This window comes from Malaclemys terrapin, chromosome 1 (assembly GCF_027887155.1).
Source record: "Malaclemys terrapin pileata isolate rMalTer1 chromosome 1, rMalTer1.hap1, whole genome shotgun sequence".
NCBI classification, from domain to species: domain Eukaryota; kingdom Metazoa; phylum Chordata; order Testudines; family Emydidae; genus Malaclemys; species Malaclemys terrapin.
Window position 1 is genome coordinate 260,948,845 of NC_071505.1, and position 26,235 is coordinate 260,975,079.

At 41.4% G+C, this 26,235-nt stretch overlaps 1 protein-coding gene across 1 annotated transcript in view; it reads left to right on the forward strand.

Annotated features, from left to right (window-relative positions):
• The window catches only part of GPC6 (glypican 6), a 1,112,204-nt gene that overhangs the window by 847,558 nt on the left and 238,411 nt on the right, over positions 1-26,235 (forward strand). The gene's annotated exons all lie outside the window — the stretch shown is intronic.

The following is a 26,235-nucleotide window of genomic DNA, read 5'->3' on the forward strand; positions in this document are numbered from 1 at the left end:
CTAAGGATGGAGATTCTACCACCTCCTTAGGTAACCCATTCCAGTGCTTCGACACCCTCCTAGTGATATAGTTTTCTTAATATCCAATGTAGATCTCCCCCATTGCAACTTGGTATGTGTTGATGTCTGCCTTTCCAATATGTAGAATGAAAAAATATCAAGTTCACAATCAGAATCTTAGAAGGAACAGGGTGGAAAACCATCATTTAAGGAAATGTGTGATTCCAATTTAATTCACATAAACCTTTAGGGGAGTGTGTTTACAAAAAAACAAGTCTCCCTAACAACCAGCCAGAATTAAGGTACAAATAAAAGGCCCCAGCTTTCAAAAGGGTAACCAAAAAAATGGTTTAGAAGAAAAGTGCATTTGATATTGTTTAGTGCAAGTACATTATTATGAATTAGACAAAGCAAATAATAGTGTGGCAAGGCAAAAAAATAGGTAGATATTTCAACCTCTAATGAGCTTTTATCATTCTTCAGATGTCTAAACTAGATTGCTAGAAAACAGTGGTCCTAAAGCAAAAGACAAAACTTCTGAGTGTGACAAAAGAAAAGAAATTCTGCCTCGTGAATTTAGAGAGACAATACCCTGAGCAAACACATTTTTCCTCATTTTAAACTGAACTGGATGGTGTGAGATGGAAAGTTAGGCTCTGACTTGCAAACTGTTGAATGTGCATTCCATTTAGGAGTAGGGTGACCAGAGGGCAAGTTTGAAAAATTGGGATGGGGCTGGGGGTAATAGGTGCCTATATAAGAAAAAGCCCCCAAAATCAGTACTGTCCCTATAAAATTGGGACATCTGATCACCCTACTTAGGTGAGATGGCATAAAAAGTCAGGGAGGGGTGAAAATGGAATAGAGAGTAGGCAGAATGAAAAAACAATACTGAAAGGATGATGATGACAATAATAAAGACTAGAGGGAGAATCTAATGAATAAATAATAGATGGGATCCACTTCTGTCAGTCTGATTTTTTTACATAGGACAAGATCATGACTCACAATATGCAACCACGCTAGGAAGGGAGGTTTCTAAGATATGTCCCTTTACTCCCTTGGACTGCCCAATTGCATCATGGGAAACAGCATGGTAGAAAATGTAGCCTCTGTAGCATCACTACTACCCCACTTGTGCAGATGACTGGGGAATAGGCAGGCCGGGATGAAGAGTGGGAGAAGTCAACTTACCAGCCAGACAAGTTAAAATAGAGTGGAAGGGGAAGTAATATGCACTTGGTAAAGATCTAGCACAGATTCTTACCCTTTGGAGCAAGAGAGGAATCACGGACCAAATTATGACTGCTGCTGGTCCCGTCCCTGGCGCAGTGCAAGTATGTACCACCTGTTACTCAGGACTTGTGGTAACCCGAAAATTTTGTTCAGGCGGAGAGATTTAGAGTTATTTCCTTAATACTTAATTGAAACGTCACTTAAAATGGAAAATGTCCTTAATTTTAAATTTAATTACTTGACTAAAAAACCCAGCAATCGCCACAATCACAAATGGAGTTAAATTGTGGGGTGGAGAAGGTGGGGGGCAGGAATCTGATAATTCAGCAAGCTCCCAAAACCAGATTGGCAACATTTCAAAATCTTGAATTCCACAAGGTTCACCAACCCCTTTAAAAAAAAAAAAAAGGCCTGGCAGGAGCTAAAGACACTGGTGGGAAGAAAGGTTTAGAAATAGCTAAATGGTTTCCAGGGGTGAACATTACCTGGAAGAGGCTGGATGAAGAGCCAAAGACAAAGCCTAAGAGCCTCATCTTCTCCAACAAAGTGATGTGAATTGGTTGGAAATGCACTCCTCTTTATTGCCCAAATGAAAAATATTTAGTGTTTTTATCTTTTTTAACTAATACCGCTTTTAGATTGAAAATGAAGTTGTAATTAATGTAGACACTCATGAAAGCGAAGAGCTGAAAGTAAAGCTTTTTAGGACTTGATACTGGATTCTCTCTCTCTCTCTCTCTCTCTCATGCATTCATCTCAGTGAGGTAGGTGGGTAGGTGAGGGGAGAGAGCGATATTTGGAAAACATATTCTGTTTTATCCCACTTTGCAAGATCCTTGAGAGCTTTGCTGAAGATGAAACTTCTTAACCCTTTCTTTTTGTGGGATTGTAATGCAGTGAGTTGCCTCTGCCAGACGGCTGTCGGGTGCTTTCTAATAGCACATGCAGTTCCCTTAGTGCTAAACACAACAAAACTTCTACTCACTGAATTAAAATGAACAGCAGCATTTTACAGCACCCGCTGAACTATGAAAGATTGAAAAGAATGCATGAGCAGTTTTTATGCCAGTTGTTAATGTTAGGAACCATGCACTAGGAAAAAAATAATTTTGTGCATTAACAGTCTCTGCTTAGGCAGACGTCCCAAATGTTAGTGCAAATTCATACACAAAAAGCCAGCTTTGCTCTTCTACTAGTTTTCATGTTGCAAGATCTTGCAAATGTTGATGGTTGGAGAAAACTCTCCAATGCATTTGTGACCAATGGGGCACCTTTTGTGGACAGGGCAGTAATATCCCACAGCTATTTTGCTTGCCAAAATTCTGACACCAAAATTCTACAAATGAAGAAAGGAATTGGGCTCTTTGACAAGAGGATGTCACATGTTCCATCTAGCTTATAAATAGAAAAGTTAAGGCAGAAATCACATTTATATAGCTGCAATAAATCCTACATCTACTTTAAAAGATTGGAAGATTCGGATAGCATCCCCGAAACATCTGATGCGTTCCGGAATTTTATAGACTGTGAAAATTAGTAAAAAGGGATGCAGCTGCAGCATTTTATTAATTTTTTTCTGCTTGTGTCACCTTAAGCTGTGTCCTTTTTATGCAACATTTTATTGCGTTATTTTTTTAAAGAATTACAAAATAAGAGCCAAATCTTGCCTTTTTTACGCCAACAGAAATCCTATGAAACTCAATGGGAGATTTTTCCTGAGAAAGGATTTAGTAAGGGACAAGAAGTTGTAGCTATGACTAACTGATGAAATAAATTCTATTTTCTGTTTGTCTAAATGACAGGGAAATGATATAGGGCCTAAGAGGTCACTTTAAAGTGTATCAGTCACATTAGCTTTTCAAATACTTGCTTTAAGGAAGTTTGATTTCCATGATGTGCCAGTTAGCAAGATTGCCCAAACTCATGCATTAAATCTGACAGGTGAAATACCAAAAGACAAAGTAATAAAACTGTACCAGGGCCTGTCCAATTGTCATCCAGAATAACACATTAGCTAGATTACGTAGATTAGATCAGGGGTGTCAAACAGTCTCTGTCAGAAGGGCAGATTGTATTTTTAATTATGTCGAATGGACTAGGGAATACACTCATGACTACATCCTTCCCTCCGTGCACAGAGAACTTCCTGCTATTGTCAATGAAGTTTGCTTAGAGATCAAGGTGTGTTGCTGTCCTGGAAGCACAGACTAGAACAGCGGTGGGCAAAGTTTTTGGCCCGAGGGCCACATCGGGGTTGCAAAATTGTATGGAGGGACGGGTAGGGAAGGCTGTGCCTCCCCAAACAGCATGGTCCCCGCCCCCTCCCACTTCCCGTCCCCTGACTGCCTGCCTCAAAACCCCCGACCCATCCAACCTCCCACCCCTCCCACTGCTCCTTGTCCCCTGACCACCCCTTCCCGGGACTCCCCAACCCTAACTGCTCCCCTGGGACCCCACCCCTTAACCAACCCCCCCTGCTCCCTGTTCCCTGACTGCCCCAACCCCTATCCACACCCCCGCCTCCTGACAGGCTTTCCAGGACTCCCACACTTATCCAACCCTCCCCCCCCCCGTCTCCTGTCCCCTGACTGCCCCCCCAGAACCTCTGCCTCATCCAACCCCTTCGCTCCCTGTCCCCTGACTGCCCCCCCAGGATCTCCTGCCCTTTATCCAATGCCCCGGCCCCCTTACCATGCCGCTCAGAGCAGCAGGACTGGCAGCCGTGCCGCTCGACCGGAGCCAGACACGCTGCCCTGCAGGAGCGCACAGCCCCGCCGCCCACAGTGCTGCCTGCGCGGCGGCATGGCCACAGGGGAGGGGGGACAGCAGGGGAGAGGCCGGGGGGCTAGCCTCCCCGGCCGGAGGCTTAAGAGCCGAGCCGGGTAGGACGGTCCTGCGAGCCGCAATTTACCCACCTCTGGACTAGAAGGTATATCCCAGGAGGGACAGAGGTGGCTATGAAACACCTTTCTGTCTTCAAGACTTTGGGCTGCTCTGGGGACCAAGACAGACCTCCTCATAAATTGGAGCAGCCAGGACATACTCTAATTTAAAACAGCTTCCCAAGGGGGTACCTATGGTGTTCTTTGCAGTCTGCAGCAGCCCAGAACCTTCATAGTGGGGTCCAGTACAAAGTCAGTTTGCTATACATTATTTGAGTGACTGCCGGTGCGGTGGGTCTGTGCTGTTGCTGACTGCTCTAGTGATTGTGTTTGAAGAATCTCTCTTGTATTTTTCGTGGTGTTGATGTGGCAAAGATCCTCACCTTATGAAACCTATAGAAGGAAGTTTGGCATGAAATCTCAGTTCAGGTAACCCATTTTCTGTAAACATAACTACATCAGAAACATAACTATTCTTTCCAAATGGAAGCTTTTAGTGATCGGCAGTGAAAACTTAAAACCACTTTTATTTATTGCTTACAGAAACCCACAGGACTTAGACTCTGTACTCTGTCTGTTGTTTGTGCACTGTAAAGCACAGGGATAAATACATCTCCTTTAAGCTGCAAGAAACGATTCAAATCTTCCTATCCGGTTTTTATACTAGCTCATCACCATGATATCTGTGCTCCTCTTTCAATCATGAAAAATGCATACTGTAATTCTGATAGTAATCCTCTACAGCTTCCTTTACTCTGCAGATAATATTTCAGTAAACAAGCAGAGCCTTAGCTGTACAAGCAGCTGGAATACTTGTAGGTAGGCATGTGGAACCTAAGCTCATATCAGAAGTTTACTGAGGAAGAAATGGGAAAAGGAACCCAAAAGAAAAGCTTCCTGGTTTTGTTTGTGTGTGTGTGTGTTTTGTTCATTTCCTGTAATGCACAGCTTATGCAGCTCATCTACATCCCAACTGCATTGTGGGGAAAAGATGTGAAGCCAATGTGACTATCAATAGAAAAATTGCTTCTGCTGTTGCACGTTAATAAGCAGAAAAAAATTATGGATGGGAACAGCCCTGGTTTCCTGGCATTTGAGGTCCTATTTTTAGTGTAAATCCATTGGGGCCATATTTTTGTTGACATTTATCACATCTTGGTACCTCTCTGGAATGGTGGGAGAAATGCCTCCCACATGCTTCAATGGGTGGGGGAACTCGGTGGGGCTGTTGGTGAAAGGGAACAGTTCCATCAGTGAGGTCGGGAGACATTCACTGAGGGACTCTAGGTAGCTCTTTTCCTCCTTGAAGTCTCTGGCACCCATTTGTCAGCATTCCCCAGCTCCCAGGATTTAACCTGGAATGGGGGTCCATGTGGAGCCTCTTTTGGTACCATTCTGCCCTACCTACCCTGAACTAGGAATGGGAATCCAGCCAGACAGATGTTGCAGGTCTATCTAGCATCCAATTGGGGGTTAGGAAGGATTTTTTTCTCCTATGAGCCAATTGGCAGAGGACCAGGGAATTTTTCACCTTTCTTGTGGCACCTTCAAACCCCGGTAAGTTAAGTAGGAATGTGCTTGGTACCTAACTGAGGTACTTGGCTGAGTTGTTTGTCACAACTTGTGGCCAGTTTCCAGGGAGTTTAAAAGGGTGAAATAAACAGTTCCCAGAGATAAAAGACCTGGGATTTTGATGATGAGCCTTAGGCTCATGGGAAAGGGTGAGACCCTGTGGCCCTCATGGGCTGAGGTCCTCACTATTCTGCAACCTCTGTCCCCTTTGCACAGGGGGTAGGTGTTAGGACTCAGAGAGAACTGAGTCCTGGGGCATAGACTGAGGAGAGCTTACTCTGAGTTACGGGTTGTCTGGTAAGGAGCCCTGTAAACTCCTCCTAGAACCAATTAAATGCCTGGTGTTGGAGATTATGTGTGATGGGTTTGCCCCTCCCCTGTGTGAGTGTTTAATAAAAGTTGCAGCCTGCCACTTAAAATCCATCCATGTGTTTGTCCTCATGTTGCCCCTGTGTCCGCATCAGTGAGGCAGGAATATCATTAACAGTGCAGGAGCTCAGCAGTCTTGTGCAATCTGCATTCCCCCTACTTCAGTATAATTTATTTTAAAACTAATTCAGATTGTTTTATAAATCTGTTCTTGTTTAAATGGAAATATGTGATTAAGCAACAGATTTTTGCGGGATGTCCTTTCCAAGTCCACACAAAAATGCTTGTCAACATTTGGAATAAAGTAGAGGGGCAGGAACCATGTCACTGTGTGTATAGCAACTAGCACAATGGGGCCCTTATTTTGATAAGAGTATTTGGGTGCTAATGCAATATGAGTGTTTAACACTAATACTCCACAACTCTAGAAGGGAACCCTAAAAGCAAAATGGTGAGCTTTGAATTCAAACTTTTTTCCTCACTGCCCACCTCTTCCTATCATCTTACACTGAAGTGAAATGACTGGTTAGCACTCAGCAGCTCAGCTTAGAGAGTGCTGCATAGAATGGCCAACTACTCTGAGTTTGTGCTGTGGAGGTGTTGGAGAAGCTGTTGTGGCACTGCCCTTCAAAAAGTTATGAGTAAGCTCTGGGGCTTTACATAAAACATCATTAGAAATGAGAGAATAAGTTCATTATTTATTACCCTAAGTCTGCATGATTCAGGCATTATTAAGCTGCACTCTTCCTTGCCCATATCTAAACTCTCTGAGGAATCCAATAAGCAGAACTTCTTTCTGTTCCAGATTGCTCTGTATATCATCACGTCAGAAGAATTTGACGTTCAGTAAAAGAAGTGATCTCATAAGTAATAAGTTATTCAGATGTCAAAAAAGTTACTGCCATGTAGTTATATTTAATAGGAGATATAGTTAATAACACATGATTCACTCATATTATATTCCATATGTTTTTCTCCTTTCTGAAGTGATGGAAGGTTTATGGGGGGAAAAAACTGCTGTTTTCATTAAATTAAAGTCATTGAACCATATTCAATAGAGGCATCCCTAGAGCAGGCATTAGACAAGAAGGTTTAGTCTATCCGCACTCCCAGTATCCCAGTTACAAAATGAAACAACTCTTTCCTTAACTGAAAAGCCTATAAAAGAGGATTCCCCGAATTCAAAATGTCTTAAACCAAAAATATATGCTGCTACTGCAGCAGCAGCAACCTCCTATAATGCTGTTTTATAAAATCCTTCCATTTCTCTCAATAGATGAACTGCAGGACAAAGAGAGGAGTTATAATCCTGAGTGGAAACTGTTTATAGATAGGACATATAAGCATAATTTGATTTTGAACCAAAATCTAGTTTTGGATTGGTGTTTAGCTGTAATTGGCCAAACCAAAATCCCAGCTTCCAACAATTCCAATCTTTGTAGAATTTACCCATTTCTAATATATAGTGGGGATCTAGTTAACCAAACCAGTTTGTAAACATCATTCCCTTCTCACTCTAACAGGTTAATGATCTATGTACTTAGTTGTTTCCTTTGGTTAATCTAAGGAGTAAATGTGTTATGGGGAGAAATGGTTTTAAGTGTGTGTGAAATTTTGCAGAATTCTAAACTACTACGGTTTTATGAGGTGATAGTACTTTGACTCATTTTACCTGTTCCAGGAATTTCAGGGCCTTGTCCCTCCTCTTCCCCAAAGTCCCTGCCTTCAGCCAATCCAGTGCTGGGCCAGGAGACCAGGCTCCTCCACCTGCCCAGGGTGGAAAGGCCCATGTCCTCAACCCCTGGTTCCCCCGCCGAGGGCAGGTGGAGGGTCCATGGCTCCCACAGCAGCCTGCACAGCTCTTAACCTGACCTGGTTCCAGCTTCTGGCATGACCTGTGGGCCTTGGGGGCCAAAGAACTGCAGCTTGGCCATGGCAAGAGCCATCCGGGCAGCTGTGGGGAACCGTGGACCTTCCATCTGCCCTGGGTGGGGAGCGGAGGGCAGGCAGAGACACAGGCTAAGGATTGCTCTCAGGGTCCCCCCACCTCGGGCAGGTGGAGGGTCCAGGGCTCCCCACAACTGCCCAGGTTCCCCGAGGCACTCTTACTCAGGCCAGGCTCCAGCTTCCGGCCTGGCCAGGGGGAGAGGCCTGGGGCAGAAGAGGAGGGGTAGGGGGCCGGGCCCATAATGAAAAGTTGCCCGTCCACTTTCAAAAGTGGGAGGGCCATTGTCCTGTGGTCCCCCTATTCCAGCGCCCCTGCCAGGAATATATAAAGAAGCACGTTGGGCCCAACTTTAGACAAATGGATATAATACCTAGAGTGAAATAAGCACAGTTTTGAGCAATAGAAAGTATTTCTTTGAAATACTACTATGGTATTTCATGGAAATTTTGTCAGCAGCACTCCACTGGGGAGGGATAAGTAATCACTATAAATAAATAAACTTGCCATACTGTTTGCATTTAATGTAGGGTAACATTTTACTTGGACACAAGAGCACTACTCTATCTCTTTTGCTCAATAAGCATATCCTCACATATACCAAAATTTGGCTACCTTACTTTTTTGATAAATTTCACATTACCTAACATTTTCAGAAAATTCTGTATGTTGTGCAAATACTCCTCTCTCTGCTGGAAAATATTTTGATGCAATAATTAGATCTTTGGCCCAAAGCTATACTCCGTGTTTTGCTGCAAGGCTGATGTGTTTGGAGACTGTATGCTGTCAGGCATGGGAGCATATGGATGGGGAAGGTCTTTTTTGGCACTGGACTACTTTAATTGTCTTAGGTACTTATTGGCATATTTTAGAAATTTGACTAAATAAATATGAATCTGGTTTGACACAGTAGAAGTCATGGAATTTGATGGTTTGTTATACTAAACATTTCAGTTGTCCTTAGTTTTGTGTTAAGAAATACAGGGTCAAATGCTGCTCTGAGCTAATGTGGTAACTGTAACTGAGTAATAGAGTATCGGGGGTAGCCGTTTTCGTCTGTATCCACAAAAACAACGAGGAGTCTGGTGGCACCTTAAAGCCTAACATTTATTTGGGCATAAGCTTTCATGGGTAAAAAACCCACTTCTTCAGATGCATGGAGTGAAAAGTACAGATGCAGGCATTATTATACTGATACATGAAGAGAAGGGCGTTACCTCACAAGTGGAGAACCAGTGTTGACAGGGCCAATTCAATCAGGGTGGATGTGGTCCACTCCCAATAATTGATGAGGAGGTGTCAATTCCAGGAGAGGTAAAGTTGCTTTTGTAGTGAGCCAGCCACTCCCAGTCTCTATTCAAGCCCAAATTAATTGTGTTAAATTTGAAATGAATTTTAGTTCTGCAGTTTCTCTTTGAAGTCTGTTTCTGAAATGTTTTTGTTCAAGTATGGCTACTTTTAAATCTGTTATAGAATGTCCAGGAAGATTGAAGTGTTCTCCTACTGGCTTTTGTATGTTACCATTCCTGATGTCTGATTTGTGTCCATTTATTCTTTTACGTAGAGACAGTCTGGTTTGGCCAATGCACATGGCAGAGGGGCATTGCTGGCACGTGATGGCATATATCACATTAGTAGCTGTGCAAATGAATGAGTCCCTGATGGTGTGGCTGATGTGGTTGGGTCCTCTGATGGTGTCACTAGAGTAGATATGGGCACAGAGTAGGCAATGAGGTTTGTTACAGGGATTGGTTCCTGGGTTAGTGTTTTTGAGGTGTGGTGTGTAGTTGCTGATGAGTATTTGCTTCAGGTTGGGGGCCTGTCTGTAAGCGAGGACTGGCCTGCCTCCCAAGGTCAAAATGTGTTTGATTTATTCATATTTCAGTAGTTGCAACTATAGTAATTTTGTCTTTTACCACTTTCTTATATCAATCTCTTTAACAATGCAATATTTAGGTATATTAGGATTTTCATTGTAAGGAAACCCACATATTTATTAGGGGTTTATATAACACTGCTCTACAGCCAAAATGCTTCTGAAAGAAATGTAGTCAAACTTTACTAATTCTGGGTCACTGAGAATGAAAATGATGCTTAAAATTGTTGATTGGCTCTAGTTTTCAAGATATGCAATTGGGTCAGTATATACGACCCTTGACTTGGGAATGGCGGAGGATAAGTGAGTTATAAAGGGAAGGGATCTCAATTTAAACCAGAAATGACTAAAATACATCTTTGACTGGATCTATGAATAAATCTATAACTGGGTTTGGACAATACTTGCTTTTTAGGCAAAACAATGAATGATGCAATCTGAAGTTGGTATTGCATCATACATGATATGAATTGGATCATGTTATTCCTAGAAGTCACGGATGATGCAATCATAATGAAGCTTACATCACTCTGCCGAACAAATTGCCCTATATCAGCTCTAGAAATCATACAGTGTCATGCTCCCTTATTTGTCAGTGTTTGATTTTGCAAAGGGACACATTTCTGTTTAGCCAAAGTGAGCAGAGATGCCTTGTACTTGTGTGAACAGTGCAGATAACTTCTGCTATGTTTGTGGCGAAGTGACTTTTGCATCCCAAAAGCGCAGTATAACCACTATGGTTAAGAAAGCCTATCACCTTTATTTTGACTGCAAAATTGGAGATCAGGACAAGAGGTGGGCCCCACACATATGCTGCAACACTTGTGCAACAAATCTTTGCCAGTGGTTGAACAGGAAAAGGAAATCTATGCCCTTTGCAGTGCCAATGATTTGGAGAGAGCCAACAGATCATACCAGCAATTGTTACTTCTTCATGGTGCCTCCAGTTGGGAAAGGTGTGTCAAAGAAGAAAAAGTGGACTGTGCAGTATCCAAACATTCCATCAGCTATACACCCAGTACCCCACAGAGAAGGACTGTCGGTTCCTGATGCGCCAGAATCATTCTCACTTGAGTCAGACGAGGAAGAGGATGAAACTTCTGGTCCTGAACCATCAATGTCACAGGACCCACATTTTCTCCCATCCTCCTCCTCCTCTGAACCACACCTCATAACACAAGGTGAACTGAATGACCTTGTCAGGGATTTGGAACTACCCAAGAGTAAGGCAGAGCTGTTGGGCTCCAGACTACAGCAGTGGAATCTCCTGGCAGCTGATGTTAGGGTTTCCATGTTCTGTGACCGTCAAAAGGATCTTGTCCCATTCTTCTTCGTGGAAGGTGATCTTGTAGCCTGCAACAACATCGATGGTGTGATGGCAGCCCTCAACATCGTTCATGATCCAGATGAGTGGAGACTGTTCATTGATTCATCAAAGACGAGTCTTAAAGCTGTTTTACTGCATAATGGCAATGTTTTGCCATCGATTCCAGTTGGTCATGCAGTCCATATGAAGGAAACCTATGACAACATGAAACAACTTTTGAGGTGCATAAACTATGACCAACATCAGTGGCAGCTTTGTGGCAATTTGAAGGTTGTTGCTCTCTTGCATGGTCTGCAGACTGGATACACAAAGTACTGCTGGTTTCTCTGCGAATGGGATAGTCGTGCAAGAGATTCCCACTACATCAAGAAAGATTGGCCACTCTGCCGACAGTCATTGGAGCCTGGGAGGAAAAGTGTTCAGCATCCACCGCTTGTTGAATCAAGGAAGATTTTGTTACCACCCTTACACATCAAGCTGGGTCTGATGAAGAACTTTGTCAAGGCCATTGACAAAACACAAGCAGCTTTCAAGTACCTCCGTGGAAAATTTCCAAGGTTAAGTGAAGCTAAGATAAAGAAAGGTGTCTTTGTTGGTCCTCAGATTCGTGAACTTCTTCGAGATGATGCATTTGACCATGCACTGCGTGGCAAGGAAAAGACGGCATGGAAAGCCTTCCAGTTAGTGGCAGTACATTTTCTTAGAAAGAACAAGGCAGACAACTACAAGTTGTTGGTGGAAAACCTCCTCAAGGCATACAAAAGCCTTGGTTGCAACATGTCACTAAAGATAAATTTTTTGCACTCTCATCTAGATTTTTTTCTACCGAACTGCGGAGCAGTGAGCGAAGAGCACGGCGAGCGATTTCACCAGGACATTGCAACAATGGAGAAACGCTATCAGGGCAAATGGAGCCCATCAATGCTTGCAGACTATTGCTGGACAGTGACAAGAGATGCTCCATTTAATGAATACAAGAGACAAGCCAAGAAGCGCCGAGTAGACACTGAATAGGACTAAACTATGTACATAATAGTGTTTTGCCTTTTGTTTCATAATAAATTTTATTTATATAACCCTTTTGCTGATTTTTAAAGTGTTACATAAACAGGACAGGTGAAATATTATCATGTAAAGCAACCATAAACACATGAAAAGACCTAGGTTTACAATTTGATTAAAACTCTACTATCTACACAATATACATAGACATAAAATGTAAAAACTTAAATATCTTAGAAACAGTAGCCAATCAGTTGTTTTAATTGTCATATTTGAATTCAGCACATCAAAATACATAATAAATAGCACATTTTATCTCTGAAGCAGACGACTTCTCAAAAATTGTAGACCAGTGTAATATATCAATAAATTCCCCGCAATGAAACATGGGGTCAGATCTTCAGTTGGTATAAATCATATTGTAGCAATGAAATAATGCTAATTTACATCAGATGAGAATGTGATCCCACTGATATTCAAAGTCTCTACAAAGAAAGGAATTTATTTCCAAAATAAAGTTGGTCAAGCTGTTTCTGTCTCATGGTTGATCAAAGCAAAGTAATTTTTCTGATATCAGCTTTTCCCCCTAACATCTGGGGGATGGGGGAAGTATTTTTTTAAAAAAATCTTGATATTTCATTTTCACTTGGGAGCAAATTCTGCTATTTTGAAATTTTCCACATCTATCTTTTGGCCAACACTTGGCCAACTTTCAGCATACTAAGGATACGTTTCTTTGCACAACCTAAAACAACCATTTAAATCAAAATGGCTAAAGCAGGAGTGCGTCATATCAAAAGAAGCAGTTAGATCAGTAAGATTTTTTTTAAAGCAGTTTCTTTCCTGCACTGGTATTGGCTCAGCTTTTGTAGCTTTCAGTAGCATTTTACCCATAGATAGGCATCTTTTATCTCCCTCCCGCTTCCCAAAGTGTAGGTGGAAGTTTCTTATGTAGCACAGCTTCAAAAGCCTATAAGATTTTGAAATAGGCACTCATTCAAGGACTCCATAGTTTACTACTGACTGCCTTATAATGGCATGGTGTTGTGATAATATGGTTAAATGCTGTGACTTAGTACAAAGGAATGAAACATGTGGTTTAGCTTGATTATAGTATATGGCCATCAGTAATAACAGATGCTATTAGTCATAGACCAATGAAAATACTATAATCACTAACTGTAGGCAGGTGGCAATAGGTAATCAGAGCATCACATTTCTAGAGGCACTTTTTTGTGAATTATTATTTTTAGGTGCATTATTTCCAGGTGTATTTTCATGAGTGTTGGTTTGCTCTGACATATAAACACAATCTACTTAATACTGATATGTTCACAACAAATAGGATATTTAGATGCTGAAATATGGTTCCTGTTTGATAGGCTAGTGCTACAAAATTTATATCTAGATCTGTTTATTTGAACCTGAAGTGTAATCAGCTCTGGGCGAGGGGGTTGAATCACGACCATTTCCAGATAACAAGATTTCAGACTCTGAAATCTTTTTTCATTGGTTGCATTTTAATTATCTAAAAAAGTTTATCTGATCCAAAATTATCCTATAAGGTTTGATTTGTTGTGCACAAGTACAACTCAGTTAAAATGCATTAGTTTCTTTGGTAAGCCCTGTGTATCTACCAGATGGGAAGTGACATATACGCATAAGGCTTCATCATTCCTATATCTCTAGGTCTTAAAAAAAAAAAAAAAAAAACACCACACGCTTATATTTATAAGGGTCTCCAAAATGAAAATATATGCACTTTAGGTAAAACATTTACATTTTGCTTGTGTGCATAGCAGCCATTTACTAGCTCCCAAAATATTTATTTTCTATATTGAGTTTCTTTTTATGGTTGATCCACTCTGTTTCAAAGCTGTTCAATTTATACAGCCAGTAAATTACTTTTCCATAATTGCTGTAATTACAGCTCTCCTCATATGCTCATGCTTATTTCTCAGGATTCTGTTACAGTTAAACATTTTGGTAACACAAACATCATGTTTATTTAGAAGATAACCCAAAGTGTTTCTCTAATTAAAAATATATCAGGGAAACTGTCTGCATTTGAAGTAATGTGATATTATTGTGCTTTAAAAGACTCTATAACACACTAGCTATACAGGAAGATGTTACATATGTTGATACAGTTACTAGTTAGTAACATGCTCATTTAAAAGCCCCCAATATCCCAATCTCTTGTCTCCAGCCTCCAGGTCTCCTATCTACTATATTTTCCTAATGCTTTTTCCTGAAAAGAAAGAAGTTCACCAGTTTAAAACACAGCTATTAAGAGGATGCATGAATAACAAGTTTTGTTTGTAGAAGCAGTAATAGTCCACTAGAAAAAGAGTAAGAAACCACTGAGTACAATTTTGTTGGTGACGATGCTCAGCAGTAATTAGTTTTCAATTCCTTTTACCAATGCTCTTGCTTCACTTTCTCTGCCTGTGTAGATCATGGAAACTTGTGACTATATTTCTATTTTCTTTACATAAATATCTCAAAGGCAGAAGAAGAGACAAGGATGCTCACCACAACTCAGAGCTCCCATTTTCCTGTAAGCTTGGTGTGATACTTGGGCTTTAAATGTTCTTCTTCCTCACATCTCAATGGCTTCCAATCCATTTATTGCCACCTCTACAATTTTTCCCAACTGACACCACTTCCTTGACTCCACTGAAATCCTCATTTGTTTCATCGCTTGCTGTAGCAGGGTGGTCACCCCGCTCTTGCCCTGAAGGGCTTAAAACAGCCCTGGGAGAGGGCTGTGGCAGGGGAAAAGCTAGGCTGATTGGGGGAAGCAGCCACAGGTGGGGCCACGCCCCAATCAGACCACAGTTGGCCCTATAAGAAGGCTGAGGGCCAGAGTCTAAGAGACACTTTCTCTAGCTCCCTAGAGAGAGAGGGACCTGGCTGCCTAGGAAGCTGAGGAGGGTACCTAGGGTGGAGCAATACTGGGGAAGGGCAGAGGGAGCTGGGGAGCTCCAGGTTGCAGGCCGAGTTAAGGGCCCACAAAAGGGTACTAGGGCTGCAGAGGGATAGCCCAGGAATAGGCAGAGGCAGCTGGTCCAACCCCCTTTGCTGATGATGAGTGGTTTACAGTCTGCTCCAGGGAGCGGGGCTAGCTGATGACTGGCAGTAGCCACTGAGGCAAGGTGGGGATAGAGGGTTGGGGGTTCCCTGGGGAGGGGAGACCCAGAGACTGCGGAGGTACTTCAGAAGGCAGAACCCCAAGGTAGAGGGGCACTGGGGTCCGGGAGGGACACAGAGGCCAGCAGCAGGCAAGATATCAGCTGGCAGAGGGCGCTCTGGAGCTGGAAAAGAGCTAATTCCCTGGACAACCAGCAGGAGGTGCCGTGCTGGTGAGTCTTCGCCACACACTTGCGTATGTTACTCCATATTCCGTTCATTTGGCCTTCTGAAGTCTTAGTTTACGCTGAGCACTGTGGCCCACCGTTTCATGTATACAAAGAAACACAACTATATCCTCAAAATGTCATTCATTTCTGGATCTAAGTCAAAGCTCACCTCTTGAAGAACTTGCCATGGATTTACTTGAACTTATGTCACAGACCTTCTCTCCGTAGTACCTCTCCACTCTATGCAATGCTTTAGGATTTATTTTTAAATATTTCTCCTTTACAGTGTTTCTATTAGTAGGTGAACTAAAGAAACTCTTAAGTAAAAATAACCCCTTCCCTCCCCCCAAAAGATCACAATGAAGAAACTATTTCATTCAAACACAGTACAAACAACAAAAACAAAACAACCCACCAACAACAACAACCAAGCAACCAAAATTCAGTCAAACTAACCAGCCCAACTCAATATTAGAAATTGGCCCATATAGTCAGTGCAACATGCCAGTATAAACAAATCCCCCATCATACCCGATATCTCCATTCTCCCCCTGCCACCAATCTGCTAAACTGTCTGGGAAACAATCAAATGGGCTTTGGAGAGTTTTCTGGGCGTCAAGTGGTTCAAACTATTTTGGATTAAGTAGTGTGTGAACCCAGTTGAAGAACCCTCATGAAACGTCATGTTTAAGTTCTGTAATTATTGTTGGGTTGCTCTGGTTGGAGAGAGAATGACAAGAAGAGGAAGTGCTGCCTTTTGCTCATTAATAGTGGACAAACTTCTGCTATAGTATTCAAAACAGTTGAAAAAATAAGACAAAAATTGCTTACTCTAGTGAACAGAAAGGTTTTTGCTTCAGTTTTCTATTTCTACTTGTCTGAATAGGCAGATATTTGCAATCCACAAAAGTCTATTAAAATCACTTTAAAATACAACTAGCTTCCATGTTACACTTGTTGAAAACTTCCCAAACTATTAATTATGGTAGGTTGTAACAGAGCTTTGTATTTTTTTTTTAAACAAAACATATCCCAAAGTGCTTTCCTTAGTTAAATAATGTAAGACACTATATGGTAAAAATTACAGACAGCAATGATGGGGTTATTTTGTAGTGAGTAAATAAAAACATTCATTCATAAAGCCAATAATGGAAGGTAAATTGGGGTTAGAAATTGAGAGGCATAAATAAGAACATATGTATTCAGATGAGATTTGTAAACAGAACTCATGAGGTGGCAAAATATAAAAAGCTATTGTAAATGGCAGATGATGTTGAGGACTAGACTCTCTCAACACAGTGAAGGGACAGAAATCAGTCTGTTCCTGGATAATGAAAGAGAACAGTGAGAAATGGAGACCCTGGAAGATAGAGTGAGTTGTTAAGGTCAGCCCGGTGTAGAGGGGTGGGGTATAACTGTTGCCATTCCAGCAGGACCCGGGGGAAGGAAGTGTGACTTGGAGGATCACAATTCTTTCCTTGCACCCAAGGGAAAGGAAGGCCTGGTCTACACTTAAAAATTAGATCAACCTAGCTATGTCACTCAGGGCAGTGAAAAATCTCAGTGCCATAATTATGTCAACTTAACTCCCATTGTAGATGCAGCAAGATCAATGGAAAAATTATTCTGTTGACCTAACTACCACCTTTCAGAGAGATGGATTAGCTACAACAAACAGAAAAACCCCTTCCATCAAGGTGAAAAACATCTACACTATGGCATTACAGTGGTACGGCTGCACCACAGTAGCTGTGCCCTGTACCATAGACATACCCAAATTTCCTATAGACCTTTATTTTGTGCATGTTACTTACCTACTTTCAGCTGGTCAGAATGTTGTGGAGGCAGAGGGAAAACTCCATCCACTCAGCACACGTTATTGTTGGGAGATTGAATATTCAGTCCCTGCTCTCCCCTGTAGCCCTTAGCCAAGGTATGGAGATCACTAATGCATCCATGCAAAGGGATTAGCTGGGAGGGTGGGGGCTTACTCCCCTATGCAACTGTAGTATGTTGGGCCACAATATGGTCATGAGAGACAATCAGTTAAGAAAACTAGATCAAGTCCCTAGATGGTGATTTTGACCTGAATCCTGAAGCAAATGGGAAGATAGAGGCACTGTTTGGTGGTGGTGGTGGTGATATAGTGTCTCTTTGTATGTTTTAGAAGGTGGCCAGCACTCGCTAGTCTGAAGACTTGCGACATGGAAAGGCCACAGACTATGCAGGATTATTAATCAAAGCGAAAGTGAATTTCTAAAATAAAGGTGGTATAAAGGCACAGAGGAATTGCTGTAGCGATAGATACAAGAAATATGAAGAAGGCCATCTACACGCATAGGGAGGGTGGGAGGAACAGAGTTCAGGGTCAAAGATCATGCCAAAGTGAGTCAAGAAGGCAAATTGTAGATGCAGAATATTATTTGGAATCTGTTGTTCAGACTGTAAGCTCTTGGGGCAAGGACTGTGCCCTCTAATATGGTTGTAAATCATCTGGCACATTTTGGCTGTTCTTGGAATAAAATTATAATGAGAAAAATGATCAGCACTCATAGCCACTCAACGGTGTCGGAAATTCCAGCTGCATATCAGCGTCCCACCACTGCACATACCTTGTTGTGCCTTCTTTCTAAAGTCTGATTGCAATAAATTTGAATAGATGAAACTTGTGGAAAAAAGGGACTGCTCAGATACTTCAACGTTGGTCAGATTCATAAGAGTGAGTGAATGGTTTTCTCAAGGCCTTCAATCTCTGTAATGGAATTTTACTGAAGATTGATTATACTGCCTTAATAATTAGGTCTTAATGAGCAGTTTACCTTTGATAAATAGTATTGCTAAAAACTACTGTGTTCCTGTTGTAAGCTAATAAAGTTGAAGTGCTAATAAAATTGTAATCTTAGTATAACATAATATTTTAAAGTAATTAAATATCCCCATTTAACCAAAAGGCCTAGTCCCTTTGTAATTTGCTTTAAGAAATTCTTTATAAAGCAAGAGAGGGTATGTGCATGAAAAACAAGGATTATCAGGTTCTTGTACCAAGCTTTGTCATTCATGAAACAATGCTTATGGTATTTATTTGTTTTTAAACATATTCATATTATTAATTTACAGTGCCCAAAAATGTGTTAGACATTTTACAGTTCATATGTTCCTTGCTAGTAACTGCTTACAATATCCTAGAAAAGAAAGAACTTAACTGCTACCTATTTGAACAGAGAGGCCCATGAGTGAGAGCCCATACCACACCAGTCCCTATTAGTAGAGCCATAGTGGCATGGCAGCAGTGAAGGTCCCCACTCCCTGGAGACAGAGTCCTCCTAAGAGATAGTCTCATCAGTGAGTTCCAGAGTTAACACCCGACTGAGAAGAATGGGCTCTGAGCTTTGTTTTCAAGCTGTCTGCAGTGTCCAGCAGATATCACTGCAGCGGTTACATTTAGGACACAGATTTTAGGGTAACAAATACTATTTTTAAGTGAAAAAAATTAGATTTTGACATCATTAAATGAATCCAGGAGCCTATGCCTTGATGTGTTTCAGACTTGAAATAGTTCATGTTCATTGTCCAGTGGTGGAGGCTGTCATTTGGAGATGTTTCTGTGTAAAGTGGTCATTGTGCACACATGTTGTTTTTCAACTGGTAGAAACAAATATTGATAGTTTCTTATCCAGAAATGGTACTAGAGTGAAGCAATTTCTCTACCCACTAGAGTTCTAGGAGTGCTATTGTAATTTATAAAGCAAGTAGTCACCCTTTGCTATAACAATAGGATTATATGCCTTAGATGATAAGCAAGCTACTGGGAGCTGTGGCAGGAAAATTTGGTGTATGATTGAATGATTATACTGTTAAGTGGCCAAATTTCTAATACTTTATTTAAAAGCAGATATGGTATAATCAATGTTAAAACTCTTGAATAACCATAAAAAGCCCTGGTAGGGCATGTGAATTCCTGACATCTCAAACAAGGTTTGATGTGCTTCCAATGTGTAGGTAGGCTTTATTAGTACCTTAGGACTAGAAAAGTGGCATGATATGGGCAGAAATAGTTCCTTTTTTGTATAAATATATTAATATCCTGTGTAGGTGACCAGAGCAGATTTTTTTAGCTCAAGGCAACAAGTGAGCTGGGAATTGTTGCCCAAGTGAAATTTAAATACAAAATATGGATAACAGTCTATTGCAGGAAGGGTAATTTTGATTCATGGGAAGTCAAAACAGAATGTTCTTTCCTTAAAAATATGGATAAGTAATTACACATTTTAAAGGCTAAGCTGTGTAACAAAATAAGGTATTGAACACAAGAAACAGAATTATAGTTTCATTAAACATATGTATATACTGTAACAAATGCGAAGAGTTCACTAAATTTTAGGGATTTATGGGTAACTAAGGCAACTCACTTTACAGCTTTACATTTTATTTTACAAGGTTGCTTAAAAAAACTTTAATAGCTTTGCTGTGATATGCTCCACATGGCATGAACAAAACATAAAATGGTGCACCATGCTATGAAAGTTTTGCCACTTATTTGGGATGACGTGTATAACTCAAAAGTAACAGAGCATCAATAATGGCTTTATAAAACTCCACATCATTACATATTCTATGCATGTGGATAAATACACTCATGCATGTCATAAATAACAAACTGTCCCTTAGCACCACAGCTTAATAAATTAACACAACGATGAGTATAACTTAACAAAAGAAACATAAAAGAAAATTTTCCTAAATACAATTTATAAGCCTTAATATAACTGTATAAAACTGACGGTAAACCTAGCAGAAAACATCATCCTTGTACTTGCTACTAATGGAAGTGTCAGCTAGATTCTCTTGAGAAACTTCTCATCTGCACTTGTTTACAATATGTGGTACTCTTTCCGTATGCTTCTGCAAGTAGATTATTTTTAAGTGAGTAAAGCACAGGTCGAGCAATGTGCTAGCCGTGGCTTCTCGCCGCCCCCATTGGCCCGGGACGGTGAACCGCGGCCAGTGGGAGCCGCGATTGGCCGAACCTGCCACGTCAGCAGGTAAATAAAACTGGCCCAGCCCGCCAGGGCGCTTACCTGGCGAGCCGCGTGCCGAACGTTGCCGACCCCTGCTCTAGCCCTTCCAAGAAGCAAATCCAAGAAGAGCAACCTCCACCGTGCCAGTAGCCTTTCGGGGAGTATGATAGCACATGGTCTCGGCCATCCTTCAAGACATGCTATTGGGATTTCCACCAGCCAGTGCACATTAGTGAGGTTCTAGTGTACAGTTCTCACAGTTAATATTATGCTTGTTGATAACAAGGTGATAAATGTTCTTATACATGGATGCATCTTTAATTATAAATAAATACATTAAGGATAATAATTATTACTCCTGGAGCATTTTGTCTTGTCTCAGCACTCATATATTTGAAACATAAAACATGTCTTAGGCATCTGTAGCTGTCACTTATTATTCAGAATATTCTTAATGAGACAGAACAATTGGAAGAAAATAGCAACAACAATGTGTTTCATCAAGGTTATCAAGATAAGTTAAGGAGAGGAAACATGACTAGATTAATAGCATATCAGTTAGCATATTGCAATTCCAACTACATTCTATCCCATATCTGTTAGGAGAATTGGTATATAATAAAGAAAAGAGAAATACAAACTGCTAATGGATTATCTGTAACTGTCCAACTTGTCTTGAGAGGTGGTATTGATTAGGGCACTGTACGTGGAGTCAGGAATAAAGCTGGGTGAGAAATACTTTTCCTGAGCCACAAAACTTTCAGAGTTTTCCAAAATGTTCCTGTTCCACATCAGGATGAATCTAAAACCTTTCAAAGTTTTTCATGAAAATGAGAGCAATAGACCAGAATAACCTGTAGGCAGGTATTTCACCTGCTATGTGGGAGACCCAGTTTCAAATCCTACTCTGCAGTTCACCTGTATCCCAGGTGAGTGCCCTAACTACTGAGCTATTGGCTATTCTGGGGTGATATGCACACACACACACATTTTGATCAGAAACTCCATCCTGGACCTGAGAAACCTTTTGTTGAAACTGGTACATTCCTGCGAAAAGTTTCAGTTTTGACAAATCTGAATTTTCTGATTGTGACATACCCGGATCAATCCAGACCAGTGAGGGGCTATGTCACCCCTGCCGTGTGACCTTGGGTGTCTTACAATACCTTAATGGTAGTAGCTTCCACCAGGGTTGCACCCTGAGTGTCTGTAACTGCAGCCTGCCAGCCACACTTGGGTTACACTCTGGCTGTCACCAGGCATGGTTATACTTCAGGGTGACCCCCAATACAATCCCAGTCCTAGAATTTCCCCAAGAAATGTATGTCTTGTACTGCCCAGCCCTCTCCTGGACAGTGCAAATATACTAAGTCCGTTATTCCGTTAAGGGAACAATATACACCAGCTTACCACCTTAAATGAAGTTACCTAGACACTTCATTTTAAACACACTGGATTAGATAAAACAATAAAACAAGTTCATTAACTACAAAGAGAGAGATTTTAAGTAAGTACAAGCAATGAGGCATCAAAGTCAGAAATGATTACAAGAAAATAAAGATGAAAATGCCTTCTATTGCCTAACTTAACAAACTATATTAGGTTCAAAGCAACGTTTCTTACCACATGCTTCCAACAGCATTACTGACCAAAATTTTAGGTCAAGAGCCTCACCAGAGTCCAATGGCTGTTTCCTTTGTCTTCTCAGGTATGCGAGTGAGATGGACAGGGGGGAAGAAAGGAGGGTATCTTGGGGTGTTTGTCTCTCCTTTTTATTGTTTCAGTCCCTCTTCTGAAAAGCATTTCCAGCTCAGAACCAAGAGATGGGTTTGGTGGAAGAAGAAGCTCTCATGCTGTTTCTTTACTATGATGCAGATTTCTTCATCTCTGCCTCCCTTTCTTGCCAAAGAATGACCACTTGATAGGTGATGGCCCATCAGCTCTGTTGACACCTGACTGAGGTGTCAGCTTGCCTTAGTCTTTGAGAAACTGGTTTAGCCACTCCCCAAACTTATCTGGGAAAAACACTTCAGTTATGATTTCAGTTTTTGTTCATGTTTACACATAATATTGCTACATGCATTCTACCACGATATTACTAATTGGAAAGTAGTTTTCAAATGATACCTCAGGAAGCATGCCTTGTACAAAGATTTTTACAATAGTGTGTAGGGTGTGAATACAGGGATGTTTTCAGTCATACTGAAGACTGCATTTTGTCAAAAAAAATCCTGACCAGCTCTATTCAGGAGACCTGGGTTCTATTCCTGGCTTTGCCAATAATCTGCTTTGTGACTATAAATGAGTCGCTTTATCTTTCTGTGCTTTATTTTCCCCTCCAGACCTTAGTCTTGTTAATTTAGATCGTAAGATCTTCAGGACAAGAACTTTCTCTACACAGTAATCTTTTTGTACAGTCCTTTGCTCAACTGAACCCTGATCTCAGTTTAGGCCTCAAGGTGCTAATGTAATATCAATAATATTTTTCATACTTTTAATCTGAGATGAACATTCTCAGGGAAATTCACTTCACCTGCATAAAGCAAGAGTATCCGTGTGTTATGTCGCTGAAGTGCAGGGTATAAGATGTCAAAATCTACCCTCTAACATGAGGCCCGAGTGCTGAGCTGTAATGCAGCCCTTCTATTTGGTATTCCTGCTCTTCTTTTGGAGTCCAGTCAAAGGTCTTACAGGTACCCTCTACAGAAGTACATGATCACCCCTTGTTCTGAATTGCAATCAGATAAAACAGGATTATGGTTTAGTGTATGTATTCGAATTCTGCACTGGTTTGGTGGTTTCAAAACAACAAAAGCCAAATTTTTCATGAATGGATTTTAGGGTTCTTCAGTTTCTGAGATGCCTTTGACTTGATTTTTAGAGATGCTGAGCACCTTCAGGTCCTTTAAATGTAAGATGTGACTGCTGTACATTTCTGAAGCTCAGGCCTCTTTAAGGTAGCTCAAGCTGGAAAGCGAAAAAGGGAGGCATCCAAAATCAGGGGCCATTTTTGAAAAATTGGGCCTATATTTTACCAAAATAATGTGGGAAGATATCAGTCTATAACACTTCTATGATATTCTGAAAACTTATTCTATAACTGAAAAATATTTTAGTTAAACTGAATAGAATAGATCCCTAGAGCAGAGCACTCTTAGAGAATATACATGATGCCATGTGTTATGGCTTTTCCTCCTGAATATAGATAATTTTGCTAAAATAAAAAAAAAAATCACAAACATTGCACTGGTTTGTACAAATATACCACTGAGCCTCCTTAATCAAAATCATCATTATTATCTTATTTGCTTTAATTCTGCCTGCAGGTGCAATAAAGTGAAAATGTGTATGCATTGGAGCATATTTATAATACTAGTCAGGGTGGCAGGTGGGCTGTAAAATAAATATAATTGTTTTCAATGTATTGAACTAGATGAGCATGGATTAGCACATTCATTTTAAAATCCGTGGCCGGAAGCATTTAAAGTATTCCACACATCATCCCGTCTTATACTGTGCATATATTTTCAACAATACAAGTGCTGCATGGAAACAAAGAACATTTTGTTACATGTTTCATTTTCATATAAAAGAGAAAATTCAGTAAACAAGACGAGAAGGCTGTTTTCTGGGATATTGAAATTACAGTATGTGGCAGTTGGATTGTATATCTCTAAACTTCTTTTACTAAAAAAAATTTAAATCGGGTCTGGTGGTCAAAAATGCATATGCATAATTGTACATTTAATATGCATGAACAATTAATGTGAGCACTCATGCAAATGAGTGGCCATTTATGCTATAAAATGTCACAGTTGCAGTAATTGCATGTGCAAAGGAGGCGTGTAATTGTGCACGCACATTTTTAAATGTCAGGCTCTATTTTCCCTGGTTTCTATTGTAGTTATCATTTGTACTGTTGTAGAACCTAGAGGCCTCAGTTAGAGATTGGAGCTGTGTGGCAGGGAGGACTCCTTCCTACCTGCTTTCTAGCCCCAGGAACGGCCTGGAGACCACGTCCTTCGGGTAAAAGACCTTGTGCAGTTTCTTTACAGTGATCTTTTCTTCCAGCTTTGCAGACTATAGTGCCTAATGCCAGCAGTGACATGGAGAGCTCTCTCATGGCTCTGGCTCTCTTCTTCCCCTCCCGACCGCACTCCCTTCCTGTGCCATCTGAGCTACTGAGTTAATTAGCCTTTTAACTCCCTCCAGCCCATGGCAATCTATCACTTGGGAGCAGTTCCTATAGCCAGGTGTGCTGACTCAGGTGGGGCAACTAAGCACAGGTGCAGTGATCGGACACCTGGCACAGGGTGTTGATCGACCTCTGTCACTCCCCTTCCCCCTTACCCAACCGTCAGATTTTTCTTTCCCCAGGCTCTCTGTCGTTTCCTGGAGGTGCCTCCATCCGTGTGCCTCTCTTGCTCCATAGGGTGATCATCTAGGGTCATCCTGGTGGTGCCCACTCATTCTCCACCCACAGAAATCACACTTGGTGCGGGGGAAGATGCCTCAAAAGCTCTATTTCAGCCTACAGGTCGTCACACCACAAAAACCTTGGGTGACTGTCCTCCCTATTCTCACCCTTTGTATCTGGTCATGGATTGAGAGCACCCCTCTAGTCACTCAGGGCCTCAGGGTCTCCCGTCTCTTCAAGCCGTGCCTGAGATTATTCTCCTTGGGGCTGTGGTGTGGGGGACTCCTTGGTCTTTCAACCTCTACTAAGGAGCTCAGGTTGTCTTTCTTCACCATCCCTACTTCCTTAATTTCTATCCTCTCCCCTCAATTTCTTTGGAGACTCTTTTTCCTCCCCTTTCACCTGAATTATCCTCTATTGTCTAGGGGGTTCTAAATCTGCTCTCTCTGATTTGTTTCCTTCCTTCCCTTTGGGCTCCATTTCCCGCCCCCCCCCCTCAGATTTTCTGTTTCTTTCCCAGTGGCCCCCAGCACCACCTTTTTTTCCCTAATGGAAGGGGGTTCCAATCTATGCCCAATGCAACAGGGTGAGGCAATCTATCCACTATCCCAGCTCACTTCCAATTAAACCTCCCCTGGACTTCCAGGGATATCTCTGCCAGAAGAAAAGGCTTTTTATCCCCTTGGACATTCTATTCATAGACTTGCCCCTAGGATCTACCAGTGGGGTTTCTCTAACTCTCTCTGAATCAAAGAGCAAGCAGACCCTTTTGTTGTTTCCTTCCCACCAATATTGAAATGGTGGACAATTTCTTGCCTTTGTCCTTCCCTCCAATCCTGCCCCAGCTGCAAAACTCAGCAAAACCACATTCTATGTACAGGCCAACTTTTTTCTTGTGTCCCTGATGCTTATACCGGAAACTTCTCATGGGTTGTGCCCCCACCAGAGCTCCTCTGATCTCTTTCTTCTTCCTCTCCATGCTCTTAACATCTGTGGGTTCCCTGAACTTTCTCCATAGCTCTGGTCCTTTATGTTGTTGACCCTCTATCCTGAGGAAGTCCGCCTCTGCAAACTCCTCTGTCAATTTTACCACCATATCCAAAGTGACAGATTGATGTCATCTAACTCACACCTGTATATTCTCGAGGAGGCTCTGAAGGAATTGTTCCATCACCAGAGCATCCATTATCTTCCCCACCATTTGGGTGTCTAACCTCAGCCAATGGGTG